Raw genomic sequence first — 16,150 nt, 5'->3', positions numbered from 1 at the left:
CCGAAGCCAGGAGCCTCTTCCGGGTCTCCCACGCGGGTGCAGGTTCCCAAAGCTTTGGGTGGTCCTCGACTGCTTTCCCAGGCCACAGGCAGGGAGCTGGATGGGAAGCGGGGCTGCCGGGATTAGAACCGGCGCCCATATGGGATCCCGGGCGTGCAAGGTGAGGACCTTTAACCACTTGTGCCACCGCGCCGGGCCCGGAACCAAGACCTCTTAACGGAGTGTGGCCCCGAAGAGCATTTTTATAGGGTTTTTAAAAAGATTTATTTATTTATTTATTGGAAAGTCAGATATACAGAGAGGAGGAGAGACAGAGAGGAAGATCCTCAGTCTGATGATTCACTCCCCAAGTGAGCACAACGAAGGATGCTATGCTGATCCGAAGCCAGGAGCCAGGAACCTCTTCCGAGTATTCCAGACGGTTGCACGGTCCCAAAGCTTTGGGCCGTCCTCGACTGCCTTCCCAGCCCACAAGCAGGGAGCTGGATGGGAAAGTGGAACTGCCGGGATTAGAACCAGCGCCCATATGGGATCCCAGCGCGTTGAAGGCGAGGACTTCAGCTGCTAGGCCACACCGCTGGGCCCCATTTATAGGGTTTTTATAGGGACAGTTTACAAAAGCTTGTTGTGGTTGGAGCCTGTGACTGGCTCTTCTCCAGTCTAGTAGTCAAGATAACCAGACTTAGGCCTTGAAGCCACCTGTGAGATGACCAGACTCAGACCTTGATTCCTGGGAACTGAAAAGTATCCATGCCGTAGTCATGTAGGCTACTTGTCCTGCGAGCTCACAGTCTCACATAGTTTCATGGCCAAGCAAGCAAAGCAGAAGTTATAAAAGTGAAAAGTATCGCAATTAGCAATGAGCCATGTTAACTCCATTTTGTTTTCAACTCGACGGGGCTATCTTCTTTCCGCCTTCCCAGGTGCATTAACAGGGAAGTGAATAGGAACTGGAGCAGCCGGGATTCGAACCTGAGCCCATAGGAGATGGAAGCGCTGCAGGCATCGGTTTAGGCTACTACATGATCCTCATTGACCCACACAATGCACCCACCATATTTCTTGGATCTTTTCTTTGGTGGGAAAGAGGTAACAAGACAAGGCAGTAGGTTTCTGGATTCGATGTTAGTCCAAAGTACAGCTTGAAAACTGGGGAGATGAAACATAAGGCACCTTGATAAGGTCTCAGGTATGGGACAACACACCTGTCGGTGTACAGAAGCATACACTTCAAAAGTGACGGCTCAAACCTGCCACTTAACAACATAAACGAGCCTTGGGCCCAGCATGGTGGCCTGGCATCTAAAGCCGCTGCCTTGACTACGCTCTGGGATTGCATATGGGCGCTGGTTCTAATCCAGGCGGCAGCCCAACTTCCCATGGGACGCAAGATCTCCCTCTCTGTCTCTCCTCCTCTCTGTATATCTGACTTTCCAATAAAAAGAATGAATAGGGCCCAGCGGTGTGGCCTAGTGGCTAAAGTCCTTGCCTTGAATGCTCTGGGATCCCATATGGGTGTCGGTTCTAATCCCGGCAGCTCCACTTCCCATCCAGCTCCCTGTTTGTGGCCTGGGAAAGCAGTCAAGGACGGCCCAATGCTTTGGGATCCTATGTGGGAGACTTGGAGGAAGTTCCTGGTTCCTGGCTTCGAATCGGCACAGCACCGACTGTTGCACTCACTTAGGGAGTGAATCATTGGACGGAAGATCTTCCTCTCTCTCTCTCCTCCTCTCTGTATATCTGACTTTGTAATAATAATAATAATAATAATAATTCTTTTTAAAAAATGTTTTTTCATTCTATTTTGAAAGTCAAAGAGAGACAGATAATCCAACTGCTAGTTCACTTCCCAGATTACCATATCAACCCAAGTTGGTTAAGGTCAAGCCAGTAGCCTGGCACTCAGGGTCCTTACCGTGAGCAGAGACTCAGTACAGGAGCCACTGGCATAGGCAGGGAGGCAGCCAGCTAGGAGGAGCTGAGGTCCCTGGGATATCACTGGAGGGGGACAAGCTCCTGTTTGTTTTTGCTGTTGGAGACACTGAACTGAGTGGCAGTGGTCAGTGTCTTTCTCTTGCTTTGTGCAGTTTTGGGTTAACTTGGCTGTGGCCAGTGTTAGTGGACACAGGGGATCCACGCCCCTGGGGTGTTGCCAGATGATCAGCCTCAAGCAGCGTTTGCTGAGAGGATGGCTGCTCTGACCAGCGATGAGCAGGGAGGGTGGGAGGGGGTCTTCCCCGAGGACCCGTCTCCCTGAGAAGCAGGTAGTCAGGGATTTTACACCTAAGGGTGGGGGCAGTGCCTGGGTGTAGATCCTGCTTGCAGTATGCATCTCCATTCACTGTATGTCCAAAGATCTCACTCAGGATCTTGCCAAGTGCCCAGCAGTTTCAAGCACTGGGTTGTATGCAGCCCCAGCTGCTCTGCTTCTGATCCAGTTTCCTGCTGATGTGCCTGGGAAGGCAGTGGGTGTTGACTCAAGTCCTTGGGGTCCCCGCACCCACATGGATGATCAGGATGGGGTCCCTCGTGCCTTCCCTGGGCCAGCCCTGGCTGCTTGCAGCATCAGGGGAGTGAACCAGCAGATGGAAGATCGCCATTTCCCTCACACTGTGTTTCAAATAAATTTCACTTTTGAAATGTTACCAGTGTCTCTCTGCATAAGCACTTTAAAAAATTATTTTATTTGAAAGGCAGATTTACAGGAACAGAAAAAGAATGAGACTGATCAAGAGACTTTAAAAAAGATGTATTTATTTTTATTGGAAAGGCAGATCTATAGAGGAGATCCTGGAAGATCTGTCTCTCCTCTCTGTAAATCTGCTTTCTGATCAAAACAAGAAAAAATTACTGTTGTACATATTTGCTGTGTGTGTACAGCACATTTTTCCCCCACAAGAGCAGTAGCGCTGCGGGTTTTCCCACAAAAGTGGCAGGTATTTTACCAAGCCGGCGCTGCTGTCTCTTAAGGTCTTAACTGCAACGACAAAATGCATCCCCTGTTCTGAGGTACATTGAATACACACTATGACCAACCAACTGTAGGCTAACTATTCTTGCTGCAAACACTTTCCAATGACTTAGCGTGCCATTTGCCCAATTCCTGTCCCCCCTTTTGGAACCTCATTTGTCATGCCAATACTCAAGAATACTACACATAGTCAAGTACAACAAACACGCAAGGAAGTCCTTATCCACGGGTTTACTAACACTGGATTGATCTAAAGCTAAGAGCTTTCTGTACTAATCAGGGGCCCATGGAATCACAGTTACACAGTGAACCAGGATTTGGAAAACCAGCAGCTTAGTTCCCCAGTCCCTTGCAACTGTTTAGACTCCAAGCTCACTATACAAGCTCTTATGTTAAACAAAATTAAGATAGCCTTGCTGAAACAAGGCCTCAAAAAATTGGGTAAAGACTCAGAATTGTTCCTCTCCACGGAAATCTTTAGTAAAAGGCGAAAGATTTATACGATCTGAAGAGAAACCAGAGTATACTAACCAATACCCACAACTCACACCTCGGGCACCACTAACTCCTACCACACTCACGGTCACCACGTCACGGCAACATCTACTAGCACGATAAATGCAGTCACGTTACGTTTTCAAGTGCAAGTCCGAATTCTCACCAGACATTCCTGCACTGGACTTTAAATGCGGTGTTGTCCACGCGTGCTGCGCGCACTGCACTGTGGGTATGCAGATGAGCCGCGTTCCCGCGCAGTCCTTGGCGCAGCGCCTCTCGCCGCCTGCAGGGGGCGCGCGGGAGGCCCCGGGAACGGACGCGACTAGCGCGCCGGCCTCGCAGTGCGCGTGCGTGTCCGAGCTGGTGGATTTGTTTTGAAGGGAAGGACTGCGCTGACCGTGCCAGTGGGCTTCATTAACAGGCGGCCGTCACAGAGTGCAGACCCACGAGTCCTCCTTCTGGAGCCGGGCGCTGGTTTGTGTCGGTTTCGGTTCGGTTTGGCTTGCCCTGTGCCCTGCAGGTTCTGCCCTGTTGGCTGTGCTGGGTTTGTCGGCATTTGGAGGAGTCCTGGCAGTTAGCTGACTACACGATTCGCTTTCCAGCTCTCAGGCCTTTTCCGACTGACGCGCTTTTCCTATTTCCGGCAAAGCGGTGGTCTCGGGCCAGCCCTGCCTCCCTGGGTCTCCCACTGAATCAGGACGAATTCTCCGCGGGGACGGAGTGCTCTGGCTGACCTACGAGACCCGAACTGCCGATTCCAGAGCCATTTTTTTTCTAATCTGTAACACCACACACCACCCATAGTGGGTTGAGGAGGCAAACTGCAGGCCCGGACACAGGGAGCCAACCGGTTACCTGGAAGACCCCAGACCCACGTGGCCACCGTACATCCCCTAAGGGCAAGGGTCACCAACGCTCACCAAAGGCAGCTCAAGATCAGGAGCGTGCACCTCTCAGCCCCCAGTTTTCAAAAGTCGGAGACTTCTCCCATCGCTGGTTCACTCAACAAGCCCTCACTTGGGCCTCGTCTCATAGACTTTCCTCGTGTTTATGTGCTGTGCTGAGCTGGCATCCAGCTGGACAGGCTGGTCCCTGGACCCCTGGGTGGGTGCCAACCGGGCCCCTGGGATCCCAGACGGACCTCCTGTCTGCTGCAGTTCATGCGCTGCCCGCTTCCAGTGCTCAATTCTGATCACACCTGTTCAGGTCATGCGGTCCAGTGTCGGCTTCCCATTACACTCACAAGTTTTGAATATTTACATTATTTTTTTAACATCGCAAAAAAAAAAAACAAAAACCTATCAGGTCTGATGCTGTGGTGCAGTGGGTAAAGCTGCTGCCTATGTCAACAGCATCCCATATGGGCCCTGGTTTGTGTTCCAGCTGCTGCAGAAGATGGCCCTGCCTCGCGTGGGAGATCCAGAAGAAGCTTCTGGCTTCTGCCTGGTCCAGTACTGGCCACTGGGACCATCTGTGGAATAAACCAGCAGATGGAATATCCCTCTCTGTTTACCTCGGTAACTCTTTCAAAATAAACGGATCTGCACAACAATTATATCAACAGTTTTCTTCAGGTAACCTAAGGTATTGTAGTTTTAAGTAGATTCACTCAGCTGGCCAAAGGTGGAGAACCTTAATCTGCAGATCCAATTGACCACGGACAGAAAGCACTTGTAGTTTAAAAAAAAAGAAAGGTGTGAAGACTCAGTAGCTAAATCCTCTCCTTCAGCCCAATGCAATAACGTAGTGGTTAAAGTCCTTGCCTTGAATGCATCGGTTCTAATCCCGGTAGCCCAGCTTCCCACCCTGCTCCCTGCTTGTGGCCTGGGAAAGCAGTCAAGGATGGCCTAAAGCCTTGGGACCCTGCACCTGTGTGGGAGACCTGGAAGAGGGTCCAGGCTCCAGGCTTCTGATTGGCTCAGCTTTGGCTGTTGTGGCCACTTGGAGAGTGAATCATCGGACAGATCCTTCTCTGTTTCTCCTCCTCTCTATATATCTGATTTTGCAAGGAAAATATTTTTTTAAAGGGATTTCACTTATTTTATTTGAAAAAGTTACAGAGACAGAGATAGTTCTTCCATCTGCTGGTTCATTCCCAAAATGGGAAATAGCTGGAGATGAGCTCATCCAAAGTCAGGAGCCAGGAGTTACTTCTGGGTCTCCCAAGTGGGTGCAGGGTCCCAAGGCCTTGGGCCGTCCTCTGCTACTTTCCCAGGCCACAAGCAGGGAACAGGATTGGAAATGGAGCAGCTGAAACTTGATCCAGTGTCATGTGGGATGCTGGTGCCATAGGTGGGTGTGTTACTACATCATGCTGGCCCTAGTTTCCATGTTCTGGCCCCCAGCATCCCCAAGAAGCAGGTATTCCACAGGCCTAAAGCTGCAAGCAGGGAACTCAATCCAGTCTCCCACATGGATGAGGGGGCCACAGTTACTTGAGCCAACCCCGCTGGATCCCAGCTCCCTGTTGAGTCTGCGTGGGTAGCAAGCTTAAGTCAGGTGCCCTAAGCCGAATGCCACCCTGCCTGTTTTCATAGCTTTCACAGAAGAAATCTTGTCTCCACACACCAGTAGGTGGCAGTCTCAGCATGTCACTAACCAGCTCATGGTGACAGCCGGAATAGTTTGTAACTTCTGTTTCAAGAGTTGGCAATTTCTTGGGCATTCTCCTCCAATCTTCAAAAACACGCAGATCCCCCAAACAGAATCTGGCACCCATTTTCTCGTGATTATTTTGTTGGGAGCCCTGAAGCTTTCAACACCCAGCCATGAATTTAAGTATGTTTTGGGGCAAGTCCCAAGGACGCAGCCATCGTTATCTGCAGTCTGTAAAAAGCAAGTGGGAGAGAAGCACACGGTCCACCTCTGAAGGCTAGCATACGAGATCCCTTACAGTTGATGTGGTCCCTGGAGTGATATAGAACTCCAGGCTGCAAGTGCACACCCTTTATCAATAAATTCAAGAGCCTGGCTACTCCACCTAGGTATCCTGTCATGTTCCATCACATATTTTCCTGTTATTTGACAAATTATATAGCCTTACCAAAGTAAGGCCTCAAAAAATTGGGTAAAGACTCAGAATTGTTCCTCTCCACGGAAATCTTTAGTAAAAGGCGAAAGATTTATACGATCTGAAGAGAAACCAGAGTATGCCAAGCTTAGTTCTAAATCAGTATTAGTATAACTCCAACTCCTAGATAATGAATGGTAGACACTTATTCCAAGGAATAACACCTGCAGCAGTGTGTATCTAAAAATCCTCCAGTAAAAGCAACAAATTTTAAAAAGTAAAGAAATAAATACCATGAGTTTTTTTAAAACATTGGAACACTTGAATTTATTGCAATGCATTATGGGTATGCAAATGAGCCTAAATATTTGTCCCTCAGACTCGGGAACTATCAGGTCTTTGAGGCCACTTTACAAAGGTGAAGTAAAGACTTTCTCACGTGGGACTTAAAGTGTCTGGTCACCTAGAGAGAGTTGCATTTCACCTATTTGTGCACTGGGACTCTGAGCCTGGTTTCTTTTAACTAAAGGGGTTTTTCTAATGCTGGGGGCAGGTTGCCTGCAGGCAAAGAAATAGTGAACACAGATCTGGACCCTGGCTCCTCTCCTCCACCTGTAGGAGTGCCAGAGGATTTGCAAGGAGCTTGGTAGCATCTTTCAGTTCCACTGAGAGGGAGGCATTTGGGATCCCTGCAGATGCAAGGTAAGGATTTATTTATTTTATTTATTTTATTTTTAAATAGTGGTTACATGGTTGATCAAGGTGGAAAGGATCGAGGTTTAGGGAAAATTGGGTGAATTTATTGCTTCCAAATTTGCTATTTCTTCTTATTGTTCCTGGGGGAAGAGGAGAGACAAAGGGAGAAACCACTCATGACTTTCCACACATCCCAGACAGAACCCAGGGATGAGGAACCGCCACCTGGTATCAACCCAGAGTCTCATACTCTGAGGGTTCTGTCCAAGTGGCTTGGATAGTTCTGAAATGCTGCCAATTTCACCGATCCAAGGATGATGTCACCTTCCCAATGTCCACTGGCTCCATTCACCGAGATTTTTTGCTGTCATTGTTTGTTTGGGGTAGTTGTCCAGTTTGTTCTGTTCTCCTTCTGCTACAGCACCAAATGTGCTGCCATATTCTCCTTTTACAACAGGGCCTGTGTCCACTGCTCCACCTTTTTCATTAAGTAGGATGTGGATGGTTTTTCAGGTGAGTCTAAGTAACTGGGCCAGGCAACCCAAACCCCGCTGGATCCCCCACCCCTGGGGCTCATGAACCTGACACCCACCTAATAGGCAGGTCCGGGGACCCTGGCTAGGAAATCAAAGCCCTGCTGGATCCCCCACCCCTGGGGTTCACGAAACCAACACCCACCTAGAAGGTGGGCCCCAGGATCTGGGTCAAACTACCCAAGCCCTATCAGATCCTCCATCCCTGGCACTCTCGTACCTGGCCCCCACTGGGCCCATGCTGGCATGATTCGCCTCACCTGAATGTCCACAATCTTAATGTGCAGCTTGGCCTAGTCTAGTCTGCCCCCTGTCCCAGCTCCTGCTGATGGCTGCTGCAGCCTATCCCAGCCCTGCCTGATTGCTGTCCTGGTCCTAAGGCCCATTCTGGCTTCTCCTGCCCCCTGCCCTGGTTCTCAGATCCTGGCCCAGACTGGTCTGTCCCCAGATCTGACCCATATGTATGCTGGCAGCTACTGTAACCTGGCATGGTTAGGGCTGCTCCTCAAAGCAAGGATCTAACCACTAGGCTATCATGCAGGACCAGAATTTCACAGTTTTTTTTTTTTTAATGTTTGATTAATATAAACAGAACCAATTTCATGATTTCATAGGAACAGATCTAAGATAACCATACTTCCCTCCCTTCCCTTCTCTTTCTTTCAATCCCTCTCCCTCATCTCCTTTTACAATAATTTTTTTATAAATTATTCATTTTGTAAACTATTAATTTTAAAATAAATTGTTTCTTAAAAGATTCATTTACTTTTATCGGAAAGTCAGATATACAGATAGGAGGAGGAGAGACAGAGAAGGAAGATCTTCTGTCTGCTGGTTCACTCCCCAAGTGGCTACAATGGCTGGAGCTGAGCCGATCAGAAGCCAGGAGCCAGGAGCTCTTGGAGTCCTGAGCCAGTAGTCCCAAGGCTTTGGACCATCCTTGACTGCTTTCCCAGACCGCAAGCAGGGAGCTGGATGCAAGTAGAGCAGCTGGGAAACGAACCAGTGTCCACGTGGGATCCCAGCTTTTGCAGGTGAAGATTCAGTTATTGAACCATTGTGTTGTGCTCAAGACATAATTTTAATCCACTCTATAATCACAGGCTTAATTCACCACTAATCATTAATATTGCATATTTAACCAGTAAAAAAAGTTCCAAAGGACTGTTGTGAGGCCCTCCAAACACAGTGAGATCTTGGTCACATCTTCAAGTGGGTGGCACAAGAATTGCCCAGCCATTTCCTAACTGGTTTTGAGCCCACCGGGGAATATTTTCCCTATAGGTTCCCACTTAGATGAGGAGGGCTAAGGGGGCGCTTAAAGTCCCAACATCTGGGCCTGGCGTGGTAGCCTTTTGTGGCCTGGGAAAGCAGTCGGGGATGGCCCAAAGCCTTGGGACCCTGCACCCATGTGGGAGACCCAGAAAAGGCTCCTGGCTCCTGGCTTCGGATTGGCTCAGTTCCAGCCGTTGCAGCCGCTTGGGGAGTGAATCAATGGACAGAAGCTCTTCCTCTCTGTCTCTCTTCCTCTTTGTATATCTGACTTTCCAATAAAAATAAATAAAGCTTAAGAAAAAACACTTTTCTTTTTAAATCCACCTAGTCACTTTGCAAATAAAACTTCACTTTCTGCAACCAATTCCTTGCTGTATATTTCCTTTTTTTTTTCCGGGTAATTATTTTTATTTTTGATGATTTTTACATAGTTGATTAGGGTGATAAGGGTCAAGGGCTACAGGAAAGTGGGTGAGACCATTATTTCCACATTCTTTTTTTCCTTCCTGTATCTGGGGGAAGGAGGGAGATAAGGGGAGAAGCCTCCCAAACACCTCTGTACCCTGGGATGGAGGACAGCCACCCAACACCACCCCAGGGTCCCTGATGTGGGGCATGCTCTGAGGGTCCTGCTCAAGAGGTTTTGATAGTTCAATAGTTCTGAATTACTGCTGATCTTGCCACTCCAATCATGATGAAATCTCTCCAGAATCCACTGGCTGATATAGTTCACTCTAGAGTCTCTGTTTGTGCAGATATTCACTGCTAATTCTTGGCTGGGATAATTGATCAATTTTGCTCTGTTCTCTGTTAATGGTATCAGGTATCCTCTGCAGACTCCAGTGTATTGCCGTATCTTCCATATGCAGCTGGAGCTGCTGTCCAGGAGGAGGCCCGGCTCTGACACCTGCACTCCACAGTCAGATCTCTCAATGGTTGGGACTTTTTTTTTTTTATTGGAAAGTGAGATACACAGAGAGGAGGAGAGTCAGAGAGGAAGATCTTCCATCTGATGATTCACTCCCCAAGTGACTGCAATGGCTGGAGCTGAGCAGATCTGAAGCCAGGAGCCAGGAGCCTCGAGCCTCTTCCAGGTCTCTCATGTGGGTGCAGGGTTCCCAAGGCTTTGGACCATCCTCAGCTGCCTTCCCAGGCTACAAGCAGGGAGCTGGATGGGAAGCAGGGCCATCGGGATTAGAACTGGCACCCATATATGATCCCGGCGCGTTCAAGGTGAGGACTTTAGCTGGGTCCAATCATTGGGGTTCTGAGTTCAATAATTCAGTTGGGAGGTGCCCAAAGAAACTTCATCTGAAGTGATCCCAGACCTGATTCTTGTGTGTGCTTGTCAATACAGGTCCGGCACACTCTGTCGGCCCAATATGTTAATGCACGTGGTGGTGGTTGCAATTGCGGGGTCAGTTCTGTCTCTAGCCTGGCTTTTTATTTCTATACTAAACTGAGGAATAGGACTCATTGAGCTTTTCTGGCAACACATTGTATGTTGAAAAATCAACCACCAGATATTTTCTTACAAATCTATCCTCTTTATTTTTATACTTTTTGATCCCATCTCTGTTATGATCTCAGGCAACTAGTTCAGGATCATGAGTTAGGAACCCACACCTCCCCTGGTTGTGAAATACTTTTTGCCTACCTGTGCCAGGCAGTCTTTGAGAACAGGTCAGGGCAAGCAACTTAGGGCCAGCAGTTTCCAGGGGCAGCTAGCCCTTGGGGGTGTCTCTTTGTGGTCACAAGACCAAGAACCCAGCAGAGAAGAGAAGGCAGCAGCACCACTCAACAGATCCAACAGCTTGGGCAAGAGAAGGAAAGCTGTGACTTACAAGGCTGCTGCTGAGACCCCATGAAAAGGAGTGAGCCGCAGCAGGAGCTGGGCTGTTCTGAAGAACGTGGTACCTAGAGGAACCTGCCATGTCTCCTTTGGGAAGCAGATGCATCCTGGAGCTGCTCATTCTGCCACTGCTCCTACTACAGCGACCGGAGGGTCAGAACCAGTCTTCCGGTCCCAGCGAACCTGATGGGTTTGGTCATGGAGACATTTGTGCCTCAGGGTCTTGCTGAAAACAAAGGAGCAACCTTACTGGAATTCAGTGGACTTGGCAGCTGGTTGTGATTGGGGAAACAGTGAGAGAATGTTCTGCCAAAAACCTCCATCAGATCAAGATGGCAGTGGACGTGTCCCCTGAAGAGCAACACTGGAGTCCTGACAAGAGATGACACAGAATGACCCAGTCAGGCATTACACAAAGCAAACAATAAGTGTTGGGGGAAACCAATAACCAGGGGGATGAAATCAATTATCTGAACTGCGTCTCTAACAACAACAAAAAAAATTAGGAGACACTGCCATCATGAGATATAGGAAAGTATGACTCATACACCCGGGAAAATGCAGACAACACAAACTGCCCGCAAGTGACCAGATGTCAGATTCCACAGACAAAGCCTTCAAAGTAATCATACTCAAATAAACTGCAGAAAATCATGATGAACAAAGAATGGTATGAGGATCATGTCACATCAAATAAAGAGGTAGAAATTATATAAAGAAAAATAGATCAAATGGAAATGCTGGAGTTGAAAAGTATAGTAATTGAAATGAAGAGCTGACTGGAGGAGTTGAAAAGTAGGTACAAACTGGCAGAAAAAAATAATTAGAAAACCTGAAGACAGAGTGAAAGAGATGATATAATCCAATGAACAGAGAGGAAATAATTCAAGGAAAAACTAACCGAGCCTCAAAGAAATGTGGAACTTTGTAAGTATAGCAGCAGATGTATAATGGGAAAACCAGAGAGAAAGGAGAAAAAGGAGCAGGAAAGAAAATGAGAAAAATAATAGCTAAAAAATGTCCAAGTTTACCGAAAAGTAATCATCTATACTTTCAGGAAGCCCAGTGAACTGTATTTGAAAGAAACACATGGTAAAAATACTGGAAGCCAGAGATGCAGAGGAAATCTTGAGAGCAGAAAAGAGAAAAAAACAACTAAAAAGGACGATAAGCAAAATTTATTTATAAGGAAAGGCAGATATACAGAGAGGAGAGACAGAGAGGAAGATCTTCCATCCGATGATTCACTCCCCAAGTGAGCGCAACGGGCCGATACTATGCCGATCCGAAGCCAGGAGCCTCTTCCAGGTCTCCCACGCGGGTGCAGGGTCCCAAAGGCTTTCCCAGGCCACAGGCAAGGAGCTGGAAGGGAAGCGGGGCTGCCGGGATTAGAACCGGCGCCCATATGGGATCCCGGGCGTGCAAGGTGAGGACCTTTAACCACTTGCGCCACCGTGCCGGGCCCAAGATAAGCAAAATTTAAACCCAGCAGAAGTGATGAGATGAGCACTTCAGGTACTCAAAGACAAAACTGCTCATTGGGCTTGTGTACCCAGCAAAGTTCCTCACAAGTAAATTCAATTATCAGATAAGCATAACATAGACGCACCTCAAGAAATGTTAAAGGAAGTTCATCAGCTGACAAAAAGTGACCTCAGATGGCAGCTTGAATCCACTAGAAAAAGCAAAGTATACCAGTAAAATAAACTATATCATCGCAAGACATGACAAATGTATAATTCTTTTTTTTTTAAAACTGATTTAAAAAGCAGTTGCATAAAATATCAATGTGGTGTTGGTGCAAAATACATGGAAATGTAATATATTAATCAATAATAACATAAAGGAATTTATGGGGGAGAAAAGCTACAGAACACTAACAAAATGTTTCCAAGTAGCAACTCACATCCACAAGAATAAATCCAACTAGAAATGGTAAATAACATCACTTGATATAAAAGTTCTCCCTTCTTCTCTCAGCCTTTTTATGAAAAAGACATGCTTCATTCAAATATTTAAGTCATTTCAATCTCCATTAAAAAAAGTATGTGTTTATTTGAAAGCTAGAGAAACTGAGGAAGATCTTCCATCTGCTGGTTTATTCCCCCAAATGCTTGCAGTGGCCAGGCCTGGACCAGGCTGAAGCCAGGAATTAGTCCAGGATTATCAAGCAGGTGGCAGGGACCCAGGGTGTGAAACATCACCTGAGGACTCCCAGGGTGCACATTGGCAGGAAGCTGGACTCAGAAGCCAACCTGGGAGCAGGTGTCCCAGGAGGCATCGCAACTGCTGTACCGGATGTCACCTCTCACAGCTCACATTCACAACTGTCACTTACATACGAGTATCACAAAAGGGCCAAGGGAATAGAGTGCTACAGGAGTAGCATTTATTTTTCTTTCTTTTAAATATTCATTTATTTTTGTAGGAAATGCAGGTCTATAGAAAGAAAGAGAGACAGAGAGAGAAAGATCTTGCATCCACTGATTCACTCCTCAAATGGCCACAATGGCTGGAGCTGAGATGATCCAAAGATAAAAGCCAGGAGCCTTCCCTGGGGCTTCCATGTGGGTGCAGGATTCCAAGGCTTTGGGCCGTCCTCGACTGCTCTCCCGGGCCACAGGCAGGGAGCTGGAAGGGAAGTGGGGAGGCAGGATAGAACTGGAGCCCATATGGGATCCAGGGTGTGCAAGGCGAGGACTTTAACCACTTGCGCCACTGTGCTGGGCCCAAAAAAGGTAGATTTTTACAGAGAGAAGGAGATACAGAGAGAGATCTTCCATCTTCTGATTCACTCCCCTGCAATGGCCAGAAATGGGTACATCCAAAGCTGGGAGTCAGAAGCTTCTGGGTCTCCCATGTAAGTGTGGGGGTCCAAGCACCTGGATTATCCTCTGCTGCTTTGCAAGGCAACAAGCAGAACTTGGATTATAAGTAGAACAGCTGGGACTTGAACTGCTGCTCACCTGGAATGCTGCTGGTGGTGCTGCAGATGGAGGATTAGCCTGATCTATCAAAGCACCAGACTCTATTTCTTTTCATTTATCTGAAAGAGCAACAAAGGACCCAGTGCAACGGCTCAATGGCTAAATCCTTACCTTGCAAACACTGGGATCCCATATGGTTGCCAGTCACGGTCTAGCTGCTCCATTTCCCATCTGGCTAACTGCTGGTGGCTTGGGAAAGCATAGAGATTGGCCCAAATCCTTGGGACCCTGCACCCATATGGGAGCTCCAGAAGAAGCTCTTGGCTTTGGATCAGCTGAGCTCTGGCCATTGTGGCCTTCAGGGAGCAAACCAGTGGGTGGAAGATCTTTATCTCTGTCTCTCCTTCCCTCTGTAGATCTGTCTTTCCAATAAAACTGAATGAGTCTGAAAAAAGAAGTGCTTGAGCCCCTGCCACCCACAGGGGAGACCTGGATGGAATTCCTGGCTTTTGCTTTTGACCTGGCTGGCCTCACTCTAGCCATTGTGACCTTCTGAGACCTTCTGAGGAGTGAACCAACATGTAGAAAATCTCTGTTTCTCTTCCCCCTCCCCACCAAATAATAAATAAATATTAAAAGCAAATAAAGAATACTAATTTAATGCAAAATAAAACAGTAAGGGAAAACAGAAGTACAGAAGATATGAGGCATACAGAAACAGAAAGTAAGATGATGTATAAAAATGAGTAACATTGACTATAAAAGCATCAGGTAAGTCCATCAAAAATCTGAGTTTGGGGCTGATGCTGTGGCTCAACAGGCTAATTCTCCACCTTTAAGTGCTGGCATCCTGTATGGGCACTGGTTTGTGTCTCAGTTGCTCCATTTCCCACCCAACTTTCTGCTCAAGGCCTGGGACAGCAGTAGAGGATGGCCCAACACCTTGGGACCGTGTAGGAGACCTGGAAGATGCTCCTGGCTCTTGGCTTCGGATCATCTCAGCTTCGGCCATGGCAGCCACTTAGGGAGTGAACCATTGGATGGAAGATCTTTCTATCTCTCCTTCTCTCTCTAAATCTGCCTTTTAGATCTATTTATTTTTACTGAAAAGGCAGATTTATGGGTGCAGGTATGAAGGAAGATGGGACAAATATTTCAATTTTTTTCTCGTGTCCACAGAGAGGGAAGGGGAGGGGGCCATTCCTTGCTGTCAAACTATACCAGCACCTGCGGATGGGGGGCGGTCATTTGATGATACCTTAGAGACCCTGATGTGAGAATGGATTCGCCCTTCAACCACCTTTTTGTTGTGTTCAGTCCCTCCACAGACAGGCCAGAGCAAGCCTAGGTATCCAGGCTAGTAATCCAAGGCTGTTGCTTCCAGAAACACCCTCATAGCAACCCAGAGAGTATATCTACCTGGCTCTCGGACGTGCCTTAGTCCAGTCAGGTTTACACCCAAAATCAACCGCCACCAAGACCCCGATAACCCATTTTGAACAATTTCTACCACTGGACACAAAATCCACAAGGAAATAGAATTGAGAACATATAAAGCAACAAGACTTTGTGGACATTCACTGGCTACCAAAACTAACTGCTCAACATACATGTCTTCCCTAAGTCTAGGCTAGGCCATAAAACAAAGCTCAACCAATTGGAAAGGATACAAGTAATTCAAAGCATGCTGATTAGAGTGACAGGAAAACAGAAGCCTTTAAGGAAGACATCTGAAAAAAAAAACACGCATAAAATTGTGCATATGCAATCACATAGGAGGTGCTTCTCTTTCTAGGAATCCAGCAATGGCCTGTGGCGTGTATTTCCATGTATTTCCATGCGAGGTTTGCACATGAGGTTTTCTGCAGGAAGCATGGTCCAGAGATTTAAGAAGCGATTCAGAGATTCTATGACCCAAGGCCTCTTGGTCTGCAAGCACTGTGCCACACCCTGGGCCTCAGTTTCCCTGGCAGCTAACTGGGTCCTTCTGCACCTTCAGTCCCTGAAGGAAACAGCTGGCACAAAGAGGGCAAGTCCACGGATGGGTCAAGTGGGGGGCGTCCGGGTCAGTTTCTATGCTGGACTGTTGCTGTGCAGACTGCTGTGCATACCTCGCAGGTGGGCAATGAGGGGCTCGGGTGGGTGCGCACCTACAACCTGTAACAGCAGAGGGGGCCGGGCTGGGAGGAGCCGGGGCGGCAGGTAGGCCGGGGAAGCCCAAGCGGGCCGTGACCGGAGGTGAGCGCAGGCGGCGCCGCGGGCAGCCGGGACAGCGCCGGGGCTTCGGCGGCGGCCGCGCGGCGGGAGGCGGGGCAGGAAGGGCCGCGCGGCGCCGCAGCCTCGCCCGCCTGTCCGCCCGGCCGGCGCGGGGAGCTGCGGAGCGCGGTG

The 16,150-nt window shown here is 48.1% G+C and overlaps 2 non-coding genes across 2 annotated transcripts; both read right to left on the bottom strand.

The window, feature by feature from the left end:
• Positions 1 to 3,380: 3,380 nt before the first annotated feature.
• LOC121168247 lies at positions 3,381 to 3,496 on the bottom strand. Its single transcript, XR_005885710.1, has one exon. It is a non-coding gene; the product is annotated as a U5 spliceosomal RNA (small nuclear RNA).
• A 3,008-nt stretch (positions 3,497 to 6,504) lies between these two features.
• LOC121168248 lies at positions 6,505 to 6,620 on the bottom strand. Its single transcript, XR_005885711.1, has one exon. It is a non-coding gene; the product is annotated as a U5 spliceosomal RNA (small nuclear RNA).
• Between the last annotated feature and the right edge of the window lie 9,530 nt (positions 6,621 to 16,150).

Source organism: Ochotona curzoniae, unplaced genomic scaffold (genome assembly GCF_017591425.1).
Source record: "Ochotona curzoniae isolate NIBS_2020 unplaced genomic scaffold, NIBS_Ocur_1.0 patch79, whole genome shotgun sequence".
Classification (NCBI taxonomy): domain Eukaryota; kingdom Metazoa; phylum Chordata; class Mammalia; order Lagomorpha; family Ochotonidae; genus Ochotona; species Ochotona curzoniae.
Note: the sequence above shows the minus strand (reverse complement) of the source record. Positions and strands in the feature narration are given on the sequence as shown.